Source organism: Pituophis catenifer, unplaced genomic scaffold (genome assembly GCF_029215685.1).
Source record: "Pituophis catenifer annectens isolate HBS135680 unplaced genomic scaffold, rPitCat1.0.hap2 SCAF_3, whole genome shotgun sequence".
NCBI classification, from domain to species: domain Eukaryota; kingdom Metazoa; phylum Chordata; class Lepidosauria; order Squamata; family Colubridae; genus Pituophis; species Pituophis catenifer.
In genome coordinates this window covers 176,513,566-176,528,056 of record NW_027256883.1, presented here as the reverse complement: position 1 = coordinate 176,528,056, position 14,491 = coordinate 176,513,566, and positions in this window count along the sequence as shown.

Genomic DNA, 14,491 nt, shown 5'->3' with positions numbered 1-14,491 from the left:
GCTGACTCATATTTAATTGATTGTCCACTAGGTCTCCAAGGTCCCTCTCACAATTACCATTTTTGAGCCAGGTTTCACCTACTTTGTACTTGTACCTTTGATTTTTTCTGCCTAGGTTTAAAATGTTGCTTTTCTCCATATTAAATTTCATTTTGTTGGATAGGGTCCATTGTTCAAGTCTGGATCCTGAACTTGTTTTTTGGGGTGTTGGCTATTCCTGCCAGCTTAGTGTCATCTACAAATTTGATGAGTACCCTTTCTATTTCCTCATCTAAGTCTTTTATCAATATATTGAACAGTTCTGGACCTAAGATGGAACCTTGTGTACCCTACTACATACTTCCTTCCATGTAGATGTAGTATCCATAAGGACTACTCATTGAGTATGATTTGTCAGCCAGTTACAAATCCATCTGGTAGTGATGCTGTCTACCACATTTATCTAGTTTACCAAGAAATAGGTTGTGGTCTACTTTGTCAAATGCCTTACTGAAGTCTATACTATGCCCTCTTCCTTGATACTGAATTCAATCCTGTTCACGTTAATATGCAAAATAAAGCATTCTTTTGAGAGAGAACTATTTTCAGATTCCAAAAATGATATATCCAGGTCTTCCTTTCAGCAGATAGATTTAACTACAACAGATTTCATATAAAATAAATGCTAAGGTACAAAGTATAATCAGCAGAGGCAAGTTTGGGACTAAGGAATGCCAAGTATGGGATTTACAAAAGATCACTTTGCATTTTTGCTGCCTTTTCAAAATTTGAATTTCATTGTGAAACATTAGAATTGATGTTTGTACCTTTATTCTACCTATTGGGAATATCATAATATTTCCCCAGATTTAGGAATAATACACTGGTATCTGTTCTTTTTCCAAACCTCTAGTTAAGCTTTAGGAACCTATTTCCATTTCTTTTTTTAGGATTCTTCTTATAGAGAGCACCATGGAAACATCCTTTGCATGTTTTCTGTGAAATTGAATACAAATTATTCAAACTAGCAAAAGATAATTAAATCTCATGAATCTGTATTCTGCCTAGGTTACAACTATACTAAAATGCTAATCTTATTAATTACTTAATTTTACTACCACATTATTCAGTGAGTTCAACAACCCACTTGGTGAAACTGTTGGTGAGGAATGAATATATCACAACAGCTTTTTGAGTTTAAAAGCCCTTAGGAACTGCAAATCTCACAATTTTATTAATCGAATTATGACTTCTTTGAACTCACATTTTCAAAGCCCAAATCACTTTTATCACTCTAGTGATAGCTCTAGACCAGAAACATTAAAATAATAATTTAGACTAAATTAGGTTGCTAACCATTAAAGCGTTTTTTAGATAAGTGGGGAAACTCTGCGGATAAACCATTGCATTACAGTATGGCATTTCTGTTTTCATTTTTGGTTTGGTTTGGTTTTGACTGCACACTAACAGTTCTATATACCTCTTTTTAAATTGAGCAGGCAACTAGGATAGAAAGACTACATGTAGCTGTGGTCTTCTATGGAGCCCACAGAGTTCTCTATGATCATTCTGAAAGCTACAAACTGGGCTCTATATTTAGAGATGGAAACATTTTAACTTTGGGTAGTCCTCAGCTTACAAACAATCATTTAATCACCATTTAAAGTTACAGTGGCATTTAAAGAAGTGGCTTACAAGTGACTCACATTTATTATCATTGCGGCATCCTTGCAGTCACACGATCAAAATTTGGGCTTTTGTCAACCAGCATGTATTTACAATGGTTGCAGCATCTTGGGTCATGCGATTTACAATTGCGAATTTCCCAGGGGAGTTTCAACAAGCAAAGTCAATGGAGGAACCTACATTCACTTAAGAAGCCTGCTGATTTGCTTAATGATCATGGCAAAAGAGATTATAAAATTGAGTGTAATTCAATGGCCGTATACAGTAACTTAGTGCTGGAAGTTCTGGTCCCAATTCGGTTACGAAATGAGGACTGCAATAAAAGCTCTAAAACCAAATCTTACCCATATGTGTAAAATCACTTTGCAGATTTTAGATCCTTTATTTATTTTATACTAATAATAATTCATAGATTATTTTTAATGCAGTTGGGGGGGGCTAAAATAAACACACAGATATAAATATCTGCTTTCTGAACTACACAAATTACTAATTTCTAAAGAACAAATTAAACCTTGCCCATTGATAAAGAGCTAATTCAAACATATGCACTATATGTCCAACAAAAAAACCACAATATTTTTAGTTGTACTCCAAATTTAATAAATCCAAAGTTCTTCATAAATTGATAAAAATCCAAATTTTTGATATATAATTTCAATATCATTGTTGTGACCTGTTGGCCGCCGGCCCCTCCAGCATTTAAATCAGAAGAGGAGGAGTCAGGGTCAACATCAGGGCAACCTGAGAGCTTCAAGGGGGAAGAGGGAATGGAGCTGTCAGAGAGAGAAAGAGAGATGCGGAGCCTGGGACATCCATCAGGCTCAGATGGAGAGTCAACAGCCCCCAGGTCTGGAGGTGATTGATGAAGAAGAGGAGGAACAACTGGGTCCAGTGCCTGACACGCAGCTGCGCAGAGGGCAGAAAAGAGGAGAGCAATGGATTGCCATGGGCCGATCCTGGGGAAGGAAGAGCCACCACTGCTATCTAAGCCCCACCCTAGCTCTGTGGATAAAAGGCAGGGGACGGAGATGAATAGGTGCGGCAGACAACTATTCATCTCCCTGCCGGACAGACTTGTTAGCCTGCTAGAGAAACTTTTTGCTGGGGCTGCTGGCATTCCTAATAAAGGAATCTTTTGAGTTCACATCAGAGGGATTGTCGTGTTTGGAGAGCTAGGTCAGAACACTCGCACAATTTTAAACCTGCGTAAAATGATTCTAACAACCTTAAACCAAACGTCTATGCGATAGGCTCAGGTTGTATGTTTTAAATACCCTCAAATGTATCCATCTCCAACATAAATAGGTTGACATTGAATCCTTCTTAGATACCCACTGAGATGTCCAAAGAATATAAAAAGTATATTGTGTTGAATTAGTCTTATATTAAGACCCTAAGGTACATAGTTAATATTTTTTTAAAGATAACTCCACTGATTTATTAAATAGGATACTTTAACACTCTTTGAAACTTTTTAGAAATGGCTAATACCTTAGTAAAATTTCCAGTTTTCATCCAAAGTGTCTCAAAAGTGCTTTTTCAAAAGATAACTGGACTTTTTTGGAACCTCAGAGTGCTAATGACCAGATGACTGATCCTTCCATTCCCCACCATTCAGTTAGAACCAAAGAGGCTTCTTGGATGAGAAGCAAAACATTTAAAATAAAATAAAAAAAAACAAGAAAGTCCAGTTGCCTTTTGGAAAAGCGCCTTCAGGACAATCATGAACTGGATGATTGAGAATCTACACAGCCATTTCCATCCAAAGGTTTGGCAATCTCTAAAACATTTTTCAATATAACAAGTACATTGAGAATTTTATGGGATGCAAATTCATTAAACTGAAATGTCAAAATATATTTTAATTGGACATATTTCCATGTGAGAAGACTAATGCTATCCACTTTTTTTTTTCTTAAAATGTATTAAATGAATTGAATGTATTAAGTTAATAATCTGCTGATTTTTAAACTAATACATGGGTATAACCTACTACAATAATCCCTTTCCTGCATAAATTACTGAAACAAGCTTTAAGGACCTGAGAAGGTTAATATAGCTGAGAAATCCTTACTATTAATTATTTAACTCCAAGAAGGAATATTTCTGTAATTCAGTGATTTAGGATTGACATATTTACAAAGGGTTGCAATTGTCTTAGAAGATCTTCGCAAAGTTCTGCTTAATTTTTATCATCGTGTTTAGGGTATAAAGAAAGTGTTGCAACCGAGGTGTTTTTTAATCATGAAATCAAATCCTTAATAACAATGCTAAGATCAAACAAAAATATTGAAATATATTGGCATTTAATCTTCATCCCACAGTACTATTTGTTTACCTAAATTTCTTGCTTTAACAGACTGGAAAGACAGGAAGTGAGAGCTAGTTTGTCATAGTGGTTAAGGCACTGGTACACTCTGAATTCTTGTGCTGACTTGAACACCAAAACAGATGAATGACCATCAGCCAGTCACATTCTCTCATCCCTAGGAAGGAGGCAATGGCAAACCACTTTTGAAAAACCTTGCCAAGAAAAGAGCAGACACATGTCCAGAGAGTCTCCAAGAATCAGACATAATTGAACAGAAGAAAGAGAAAAAAGTAGGAATTAAAGGAAATTTCAAGAGGATGGAACAAGGGTGGGTTCTACTTACCTTTACTACCGGTTCACAACAGGGCCATGCACGCACGCTCGCTTTGCTCGTGCATGCGTGCGCTCTAATGCGAATGCGCAGAAGCATTCTGATGATGTCGGGGTCGGTGGGCGGAGTCTCCCGCCGGTTTTACTGCCGGTTCTATAGAACTGGTGCAAACCAGGGGGGAATACTGGGGTGGAATATTATGAAACACATATTATGGAATATCCTTAAATCATGTTCGCATGAACAAAGCCCACCATCACCACCACCACTTCTCAATGCAGTAAAGTGGCTGTGTGCTCTGGAAAACTAATGCAACTGCTTTGAATGCTATCCCTACCTGATCTCAGTGTTGGTGTCATCTCTGCATAATTCATGTGTCAAGAAAGCCAGAAACAATCTTCAAAGCAAGCTTTCCAGAGGACACGGCCACTTTAATGCTTTGAGAAGTGCTCTGCTCATGCTAGTGATTTGTGAAATGTCTTTTCTTAAAGCTTTCCATAGCCCTACAATATTTTCTACGCCGACTCTAGATTTCTGGATTGATCAAAGCAAAAGAATAGACAAGCTGAAAACAGCAGGTTCTGTTTTTCTTGACAGGCTACATGGAGCAAAACACATCCATCACCACTGATTCTTGAAGGTGAAATGAGATTTTTGCAAGAATATCCAGCCATCTGGACTTGGAGGTACTTTCTCAGGAGAATATCTTCCAATGAGCTTCTCCTTGGATAGTCAGTTTCATCACTCAAAGAAACATCTGATGTTTAGCCTGATAATGTCCTTTTGGTTTTGCTTTATGAAGATGCATGTCTTCAAGCAGGGCTATCCACATGGTGTTTGACTTGGTTTGTTTCTATCATTTCAGAAATAGAATGGTTTTATATAGAAAGATGAATCTTTGGGAAGGAACGAGGGGGAGGGAGGGAGGGAGGGATGGCAACCAGCAATCATGAACAATGTTAGGAAACCAGGCTGCATAAACTGCATAAACAAAACAATTTTTCCTTCCTGGCTAGAAACGTTGAAAGAGTAAAACATTGAAAGAATAAAATATCAGTCATCATTTACCCTTAACTGGTTCCTAGGTTATTTGGTAGGTTTCTATTTTTGTGAATAAGATTTTTTTTTTAGGAATAAAGTTTTCAGAAGCATTCAGCAGAATTTGAATAACACCTGGCTATGAATAGAAGAGTAAGAGGTACAATCTTTTATTATCTAAATTCTAATTAAGTTTCCATTTCATTCAAGAAACCTATTTAGAATACGATAGGCAATAGGCCTGTGCTTTGATCTGCCTCTTCACTTAGTTAAGGGGGCTTTTGTACCTACGTTGACTATTTGCAATAGCCTCTGTTACTGAACAAAGCTAGATTTGCTTCATTAACAAAAAGCCACATATTAGAAGGGCTGTTTGATTGAAGCCTAAAGAAGCAAATTTCCCCTTTGAAATTGCTTGCAATCCTGAGCCCACCAGATTCATCAGCTTAAAATGCTTATAAATCTCATTGTAACAGAAAGGGGTGAGATGTTTATTCCCAACCAGAGTCCTTTCTAGAGGTTCTGTCCACCTGAGCTCTGGCATGTCTGGATGTGGCTATTCTCTCTAGTTAATAATTAGTTACCACCTGCTCTTATACTGGGAGATGCCCCAATTCAGCTGGAATTTTGATGGAGCACAATAGGAAATCTCCCTTTCCCAAGAATAAAATTTAAATAAATAAATGGTTCCAGTTTTTCCATTTAAACAGGGGATTGGGTTTTCTGCTGCATGGTGCTTGGAAAAGAAAAAAAAACATGGCCTTTTTATCATTTCAATAAGGGCAACGAAATGATGATATGAAAAAGAGTTAAGCTGCATCAGGTTACTGTGAGATCTGCATACTAAAGCTGGTCATCATTAATCTGAGCAAACAAAGAGATGAAGGGACAAAGAATGACAGCAGATGTAAATCTATGCAAACTGCACAGCAGCACTTAGAAGAAATAAAATATCTCTCATGCATCAGCCTGCATGTTCCCTGACAAATTTACTTCGCTGGTTTTAGGCTTCCCAGGCTCCATAAGCATTGCACCTGAATCCCAGGCCTAATCAGGAAAATGTGCTATTCATTCTACTCCTTTCCTGCTTTCAGAGCTTTCCAGTCCATTAGACTTTTTAGGAATAAAGAAACTCCTGTCCTTTGCCTCTAAATAGATGGTCTGCCTCACTTTACAGGAAAAGTCTACTTATCTGCAGGGCTCCAGGCGAACTATCATGAAGGTCAAAATCTACAAAATGGACAGGGCTGCATCACAATCTCTAAACCCCCAATCCTTTTGTGTATGCACGCAGCACCACACTGGTTATCCATAGGTGGCCAGTAACATGACTGTTGCAACATTGTGACCCAAGATCTAACCATTTTCTATGTGATGTATGAGTCATTTTGTCAAAATTGTTACATTATGTGCAACATGTTTGCTACAACTTTACTCTAATAATGCACTTATTACATTAGTCCATTTTGTGGACTTACTCCATACCTCTGTGTGTACTTACTTGGCTTCTATTTTTTGATACCAGGACAAGACCCAGAAGTTTTCTTGGCAAGTTTTTTAGAAGTGATTTGCCAATGCCTGCTTCCTAGGACTGAGAAAGAGAGACCTGGCCTGAGATCACTGGCTGGCTTTATGTTAAGGTAGGACTAGAACTCATAGTCTCTCAACTTGTAGCCTTTTGCCTTGCTTGCTATACTGAACTGGGTCTTACCCTTAGCTTCAAAGAAATAAGGCCAGATTAAACTAATCGATATAGGAAGACCTTGTTTAGAGACTGCCTTGTTTAGCACAGTTATGAAAAAGTAAATTAACTACAATCTTTGCATTTATAATCTTCACAGTCTGTAAAGAGCCTTGGTGGTGCAGCAGACTAAAGTGCTGTTAAGTAGCACCAGCTGCCTGCAATTACTGCGAGTTCAAATCTCACCAGGCTTAAGGTTGACTCAGCCTTCCATCCTTTCGAGGTAGGTAAAATGAGGACCCGGATTGTGGGGGCAATAAGCTGACTTTGTATAAAAAAGAACAGCGCTTAGGGGGGACCGAAAGCCCTACTAAGCAGGTATATACAAAAGTATGAAGGCTATTGCTTAACGCATTGTAAGCTGCCCTGAGTCTCCGGAGAAGGGCGGCATATAAATTGAACCAATAAATAAATAAATAAATAAATAAATAAATAAATAAATAAATAAATAAATAAATAAATAAAGCAAAGGAAAATTGAAATAAGATCATAAGCAGTCAGTTTCACTTAGTGACCAAGTTGCCATTCCCAATTGTGGTCAATAAACAAGGACTATTTGTAAAGAAGAAAGAGAGGTTAGAATCAGTGTCTGCTAGTTAGAGTGATCACATATATATTCAGGGATTAAAACTTCTCCTGCAGTTTTCCTGGTTTTTCTTATTTAATTAAATATTTCTGAAACTGAGATGGGAATCATGATTTGACTCCAAAGTTTAGCTGAATCTTTCTTTCATACTGCTCTGATAAACTGGGTCTTAAATTGACCTGTTAAGAATGCCATATGAATATAGGACATGTTTCCAAGATGAAGGGTAGACAGTAGTTACTGCAGCTAGATAGAAAATTGCTGTTTCGGTACCTTTCTATGATCCTGTGTCAGAACCCTGATAAATCTTACTGGTATAAAATGTCAAATATATCAAAAGAGGGTTTTGCTGATTGTGGGAGGATGATTGGAGTAGCAAAGCTTCTTGTCTTTCTATCATGCATTCAACCCATCCCACTCTACATATGTACTCTTCCACAAAGTACAAGCAGGTTAAGGAAGAAGCTGGCACAGGGAATGCATGGGTATAAAAGTTTTGTTTGTTTGTGTTCTCCCCTCTCTTCAGGGGAGTTTTGTGAAGAAGGAGGCAATTGGTGAGTACATGTAGGCTGGAGGAAAGAAACTAAAAAAATAGATGGTGATAGAAGTGATCGCATTGAAAGGAACTGAGCAGTGAAGCAGGACAGCTGAAGACGTAGAAATCATTCATATCATTGATGGCAATCTTTAGCAATAAGGCAGTGGTGGGAAATTATTGTTTCCAAAGATGCTGGACTTTTGCTTTTTTTTTTTTTTGCATTTTAATTTATATGCCGCCCTTCTCCGGAGACTCAGGGCGGCTTACAATGTGTTAAGCAATAGCCTTCATACTTTTGTATATTTATACAAAGTCAGCTTATTGCTCCCACAAACTGGGTCCTCATTTTACCTACCTTTAAAAGGATGGAAGGCTGAGTCAGCCTTGAGCCTGGTGAGATTTGAACTTGCAGTAATTGCAAGCAGCAGATGTTAATAACAGTGCTTTAGTCCACTGTACTACAGGCTCTTCCTGTAGTACAGGAACTAGTACTTCTACTAGTCAAAGAGAATTATTCTGGGGTCAGGTTTACTCTGGTTCATCCCTCACTCCCCCTTTTGTTTTACATATCAATAATAACCAACCAAGCAAACACTAGCCAAAATATCTGGAGGTAGCACCCAAATAGGAACTAACTGCCAGCAAAGTCCAGGAATGGAATAACAAATTGATTTTTGTCCCATCAGCAAATCCAGAAAAGGGACTCATAGACAAAGAAGAAGTGAAAATCCAACCACAGCTCTTAATCAAAGACAGAGCCCATGCAACAAAATAATGGTGGCGGATCAGTACCTGGGACTGGGAGAAGGACAAGACCATTAGGAAATTTGAGACTCTCTATGCCTTTTTGTATTAAGCACCAAGAATCAAAAAAATAATAGGGCTGGAAGAAACCTTGAATATCATCTAGTCCAGGGGTGTCAAACTCAAGGCCTGTGGACTGGATTTGGCCCATGGGGTGCTTAGATCTGGCCCATGGGACACCCTGGAAACAGCAAAGGACAGGCCCATGGTGCCTTTGCCAGTGAATATGGAGCTCCATTTTTACTGGCAGAGCACTGCAGGAGGCCCCTGCAGACACCTCCGACCAGTGGTGGGTTCCTCCTGGTTCGGCCCGGTTCTGCCAAGCCGGTAGCAGTGACGATATGACATCACCGAACCGGTTCTGCCCCCCCACCTCCCACCCCCCTGCATTATTCTTACCTTTTATTTGGCCCCACCCCCAATCTATTGCTGCCTCCTGAGTCCCAGCTGATTGGCTAGAGAGAAAAAAACTGTTTAAACTCTTGCCGTGGGGCTTCAAAGGGCCGCCCTACAGCTGATCAGTGTTAAAAGAAAACAAATGAGTAGACCGGAGCCTGCAAAAATAAATGGGTAGACCAGTGCCTGCAAAAATGAATGAGTAGATCAGTGCCTGCAAAAATAAATGGGTAGACCAGTGCCTGCAAAAACAAATGAGAAAACCGGTACAGCTCTGCAAGCAGTTAAAAGCCTGGTAGACCTGCTAAATCCTAAAGAATTGTCACATGACCATCAAGCCACGCCCACAAAATAAGCCACGCCCACAGAAACAGTAGTAAAAAAAATTAGAACCCACCCCTGCCCCCAACCAGTGGTGGGTTTCAACCGGTGTTACCATTGGTTTGCTTTGCACACATGCACATGCTTTGTGCATGATTTGTGCTCCACGCAAGCGCATTGCATTTCAGAACTGCTGAGGCACGGCAATCCACACTGCAGTGCCTATCAGCTGGGCTAAAAATGAACAAATATAGATAGATATATGCAGGGGTGGGTGAAAGGGCCCAGCTGACAGTCAGAGAGAACTGGTTCGCTCTCACCTCACCATTGTCGCTACCAGCTCACCCAAACTGAGCCAAACCAGTAGCAACCCACCACTGTCCTCGACACAAGTGATGTTGAGCTGGCCATGACTTTAGCCATACCCACTGGCTCCCCTAAGATCAAACACAACCCTGATGCAGCCCTCAATGAAATTGAGTTTGACACCTCTGTTCAAGTCCAAACCCCTGTCCAGTGCAGGAATCTTCATTCCAAAGAAATGGGTGTCCAATCTTTTCTTGAAAACCAGTGATGGAGCACCCACAATTTCAGAAAGGAGGCTTAATAGTTCCCTAGCTTAATAGTTGTAACTATTCAGGAAAGTCATCATTATTTCAAATTTGGATCTCCCTCTGTAAAACTTCCAACTATTAAATTTTATTCAAAACTCTAAATAAATAAATCCACCCCTTCTTCCCTGTCACATCCATCTTGGAAGACTGCTATCATGTCTTCCTTTAGCCTTCTTTTTCTTAGGTTAAACATACTAACTTCCTTTAACTTCTCTTCATAAAATTTTGCCTCTGATAGCCTTACCATCTTTGTCTGTCTTCTCTGAATTCTTTTTAGTTTCTAAGTATCCTTTTCAAATTATGACCTCCAGAGCTGGACATAATATTCCAGAAGTGATCTGATCAGTGCAGCACAGAACGGTACTCTCGCTTTCTATAATCTTGACACAATATCTCAATTAATGCACTCCAAAACTAACTAGGCCCTTTTGACAGTTGCAGCATATTTCCAGATCATGCTTTATTTGTGGTCTACCAGGACATCCAAATCCTTCTTACACCCAAATCTTATTCAGCCAGTTTGATTTGGCATGTTCCATTTATTAAACAATGAAGGTTTAGTATGTTCCATTGATTAAACAATACCACCTATTTGGGGTCCCTCCCCAAGATACAACAGTCATCACCCTACTGGCATTTCAAAGCACCCTGAAGGAATGACTTTTTTGCCGAGGCCTTTGGCAAGGATAAAAATACCCTGTTTCTTCCTTTTCCTTGTTTCTATCTGGGTTTGTTTACTTTGCCATCATTGCTTTTATTTTGTTTGTTTTTTTAATTGTTCCATGTTTTTAAATGAGCCACCAGGAGTTGGCTGGCCTGAAAATGTAATACATTATTATGGTTTGTCACACAGCCAGAAATTTAGACTGGATTTGGCATTTTATCCACCTATTGCGTTCTTCCCAAGGACTGGGATAGGCAGATGTTATTGTTTGCTGGTGTTAAAATTATTATTACTATCCTTCTCTTGCTTCATAGATGATAAAATTAAGAGTTTTTTCCATTGTAAAAGAAAAGCAATTTATTTTAATCCTATAGAGTTCAAAGGTTTATATTAAACAAAATAATTTGCACTCAGTGGCCTCATTAAATATTGTAACCATTAGAAATGTCTGAACATTTAAACAGTAATAAATTATTGGCCAAACCTCTCTCTTTTTAACTCTATCTCTATCTATCTCTCGCTCCCTTTAATTTATTTGTCCCAGTATATATTAATTCTACTGTTCTACATTAATACCTTACTAATTTGCAATTTAAATTACTATTTTTAAAGACAGGGAGCATTTCTTAAAACCAGACAGCCATAACATTCATAATAAATAATACGGAAGATTTTCTTTTAGCGAGGAAAAGGGAATCTCCATTTTTAGACTTAGTTTAGCTCATGGGTGTCAAATCCATACCATCACGTTGCCATCACATGGTGTTTCATGATATTTTTCCTCTTTGCGGAGCTTGGTTGGACGTGGTCTGCATGTGACGCATTGGCCATGGGCCCCCAGTTTGACACCCCTGGTTTAGCTAATGGACCCATGAAGCAAAAAAAAGATGTAAAGGAGAACATGGCACTGCTGAGTATTCCTACTATTGTATACAAAAATTGCATCACCATCATCTGGGCCTTCAACCAGCATGTGAACAGCTTCTGAATAGATACTGATGCATGCACATGAAGCTCCTGGATTTGGGAGGCTAGCGTGTTTGGACTGTGATCCCTCTGACATTGAGGTTTTATCCACTTGTAAATCAATACAAGTGCAAATCCTTTTCATATGCTTGTGGGTAGTAGCAATGAAAGGAGCAATTTGGGGGGGAGGGTGTTGCTCTTCCCTGCATCAGAAATTATGGCTGGAACCAACCACCCCCACACCTCTAAAAACTTCTTTCATATCTTCTATCAGTTTGTGATGTAGGTGTCTCTGAAGGTCTCTTATTGTTTCTCATTACCTGGGGAACTACTTGTAGGAACAGTTTTCATTCAGAAGTTTGCTACTTTGTTGGATTGTTTATGCATCAGAAGAATGTAGGATGTTTTTTCCATGAAGCAAAAATGTCTGTTTTTAGAAACAACTACTTTTATTTAATTAAACCTGATATCTTATACAGACATAGTTTAGCTTATTTTATCAGTCGCTAAAACTGTTTTAGAATTCAGCACCCTGTATTTTCCCATATGTTTCAATGCTCAGTTATCCATGCTCACATTTAGTAAATATTTCAAATCTATATGTGAACCTGCAACAAATATTGGGGCATAAGGAATTCCTGCTCATTTAACTATCTCTTCCTCCAAAAAACTCCACTGCATTTCTCCATATTGCATATTCTTTTCTCACCGCTACAGCCAGTTCCTGTGTACTCTAGTCCTTACTGTGCTATTTTCAAAGGCTTTTTTCCCTCCATTAATGCTCTCCTCCTACCAACATTTGTTTGTTCTTCTTATGAACACTAGCTTTTCTTCAAAAAAGCAGATACCTCCTTTTCTTGCTGCAGATGAACCTGGCTAAACCTGCTTGAACAAAGTAAATTTTTAAAATGGGAACAGAAATTGGATCAGTTCCGAGCATTGAAAGAAATACCAGGAAAATATGACAATTCATTTAGGCTCCAAACAAATAATTACTACTGGAATCTGTGATGTTGCTTTATTGGAGAAATATTTGGGAGGATACAAGTAGGGATGTGCTAATCTGTCTAAGTCCATTAATTTCATGTATTCCAGTTTGCTAGCATCAAAATATATACGTAAATATGTGGGATATAAAGTATATAGGAGTGTATATGCATTAAAACCGAATTATAAAATTGACTTCTACAATTCTGGGATTCAATAGCTTGTATCCATGATGTGTCCCTATAGATTTGATCTGCTCTTCCAAAATGTGTTGAACCAAAAGCCTTTTTTTTTCATGAATAATATCAGAGTTAAGAGGGTCATTCTTCTGTTTATAAAAGAAATGAAAAAGAATCCTCACTAGAAGCAATGTAGCCCTTATGAATTGTTTATTCAAATGCTTCTTTCTAAATCCGCATTTCAACTCATATATTGTTGCTGCTACCGTTTTCCTTCTCATCTACCAAATGAGCTCATGATTTCAGCTGTCAGCATTTTGATTTGGAGCCTGTTGTAGTATTATGATGTACTTATTTCTAAATGAGAATGTCTGCTATCACCAATAACATATATCAATATATCTATTTCCATTCATTCTCCCAGAAGAGTCAGTGCCTACAAAATAGGATATATTAATTCAGTGGCAGAATAGCTCTCTATTTCAGATCCTCTGTGCTTCAAAACAAATGAAGAGATAAAACACTAATATGCAGTATACAGATCTTACTTTTATAAGCCCACAGAGGGGTCTGCAGGCTGTGGTAGAGAAAGTTGAGTTGGAAGCCATGACAGTGCAATTGAAAATCTGCCCATTTTTAAAAGTATATCGTGTGTGCAACACATGTAAGAAACAGATTTAATTGCACTCTTGGGACTGTCATCTTATTTTTTCTTTAACCACACCTTGGGGACACCCCCATAAACTTGCCTATCAAACCTGTATCTCTGCTTCCCATGATTCAGAGTTGCCCTTTATTTAGAGAATATGCAATTTATGAGCTCATCCAGACACACAATTTAATGTATGTGATAAAACATAAAATATGTCCACATAAATTTCCTATGTCCCCATAGTAGTTAAATATGGTGAATGATGCTAAGCAAATATTTTACAATGATGCAAATTAAATTTCATCTATTGGTGGATTTCCCAAACAGTGGGGGGGAGAGGGGAGCGGGGAAATCCACCAGCCAGTTTCTTTAACATGGGCTGGAGCTGAGAGAGGCTGGAGTGGTGAGCTACCTGTCAGAACTGATCAAGAAGTCTGCATTGACACTGTGAATTACCCTACCCATAATCCAAGGATGGCTATAGGTTTAATTCAATAAATTCTAAAAAAAATTTATTGCTGATTGAGATAAGTTTGGTTTTCAGGTAAATTGTGTTTTCGGACAGGCTGAAAGGCAATGGTTTTGTTCAGGTAGTTGAGTAGAACTGACATGTCTACTTGCTAACAGGAAGAGCCCTCAGAAAAGCTTCTCAGCAGCAAAAGCTTGATTAAATGTCTTTCCTGTCAGCCCTGGAT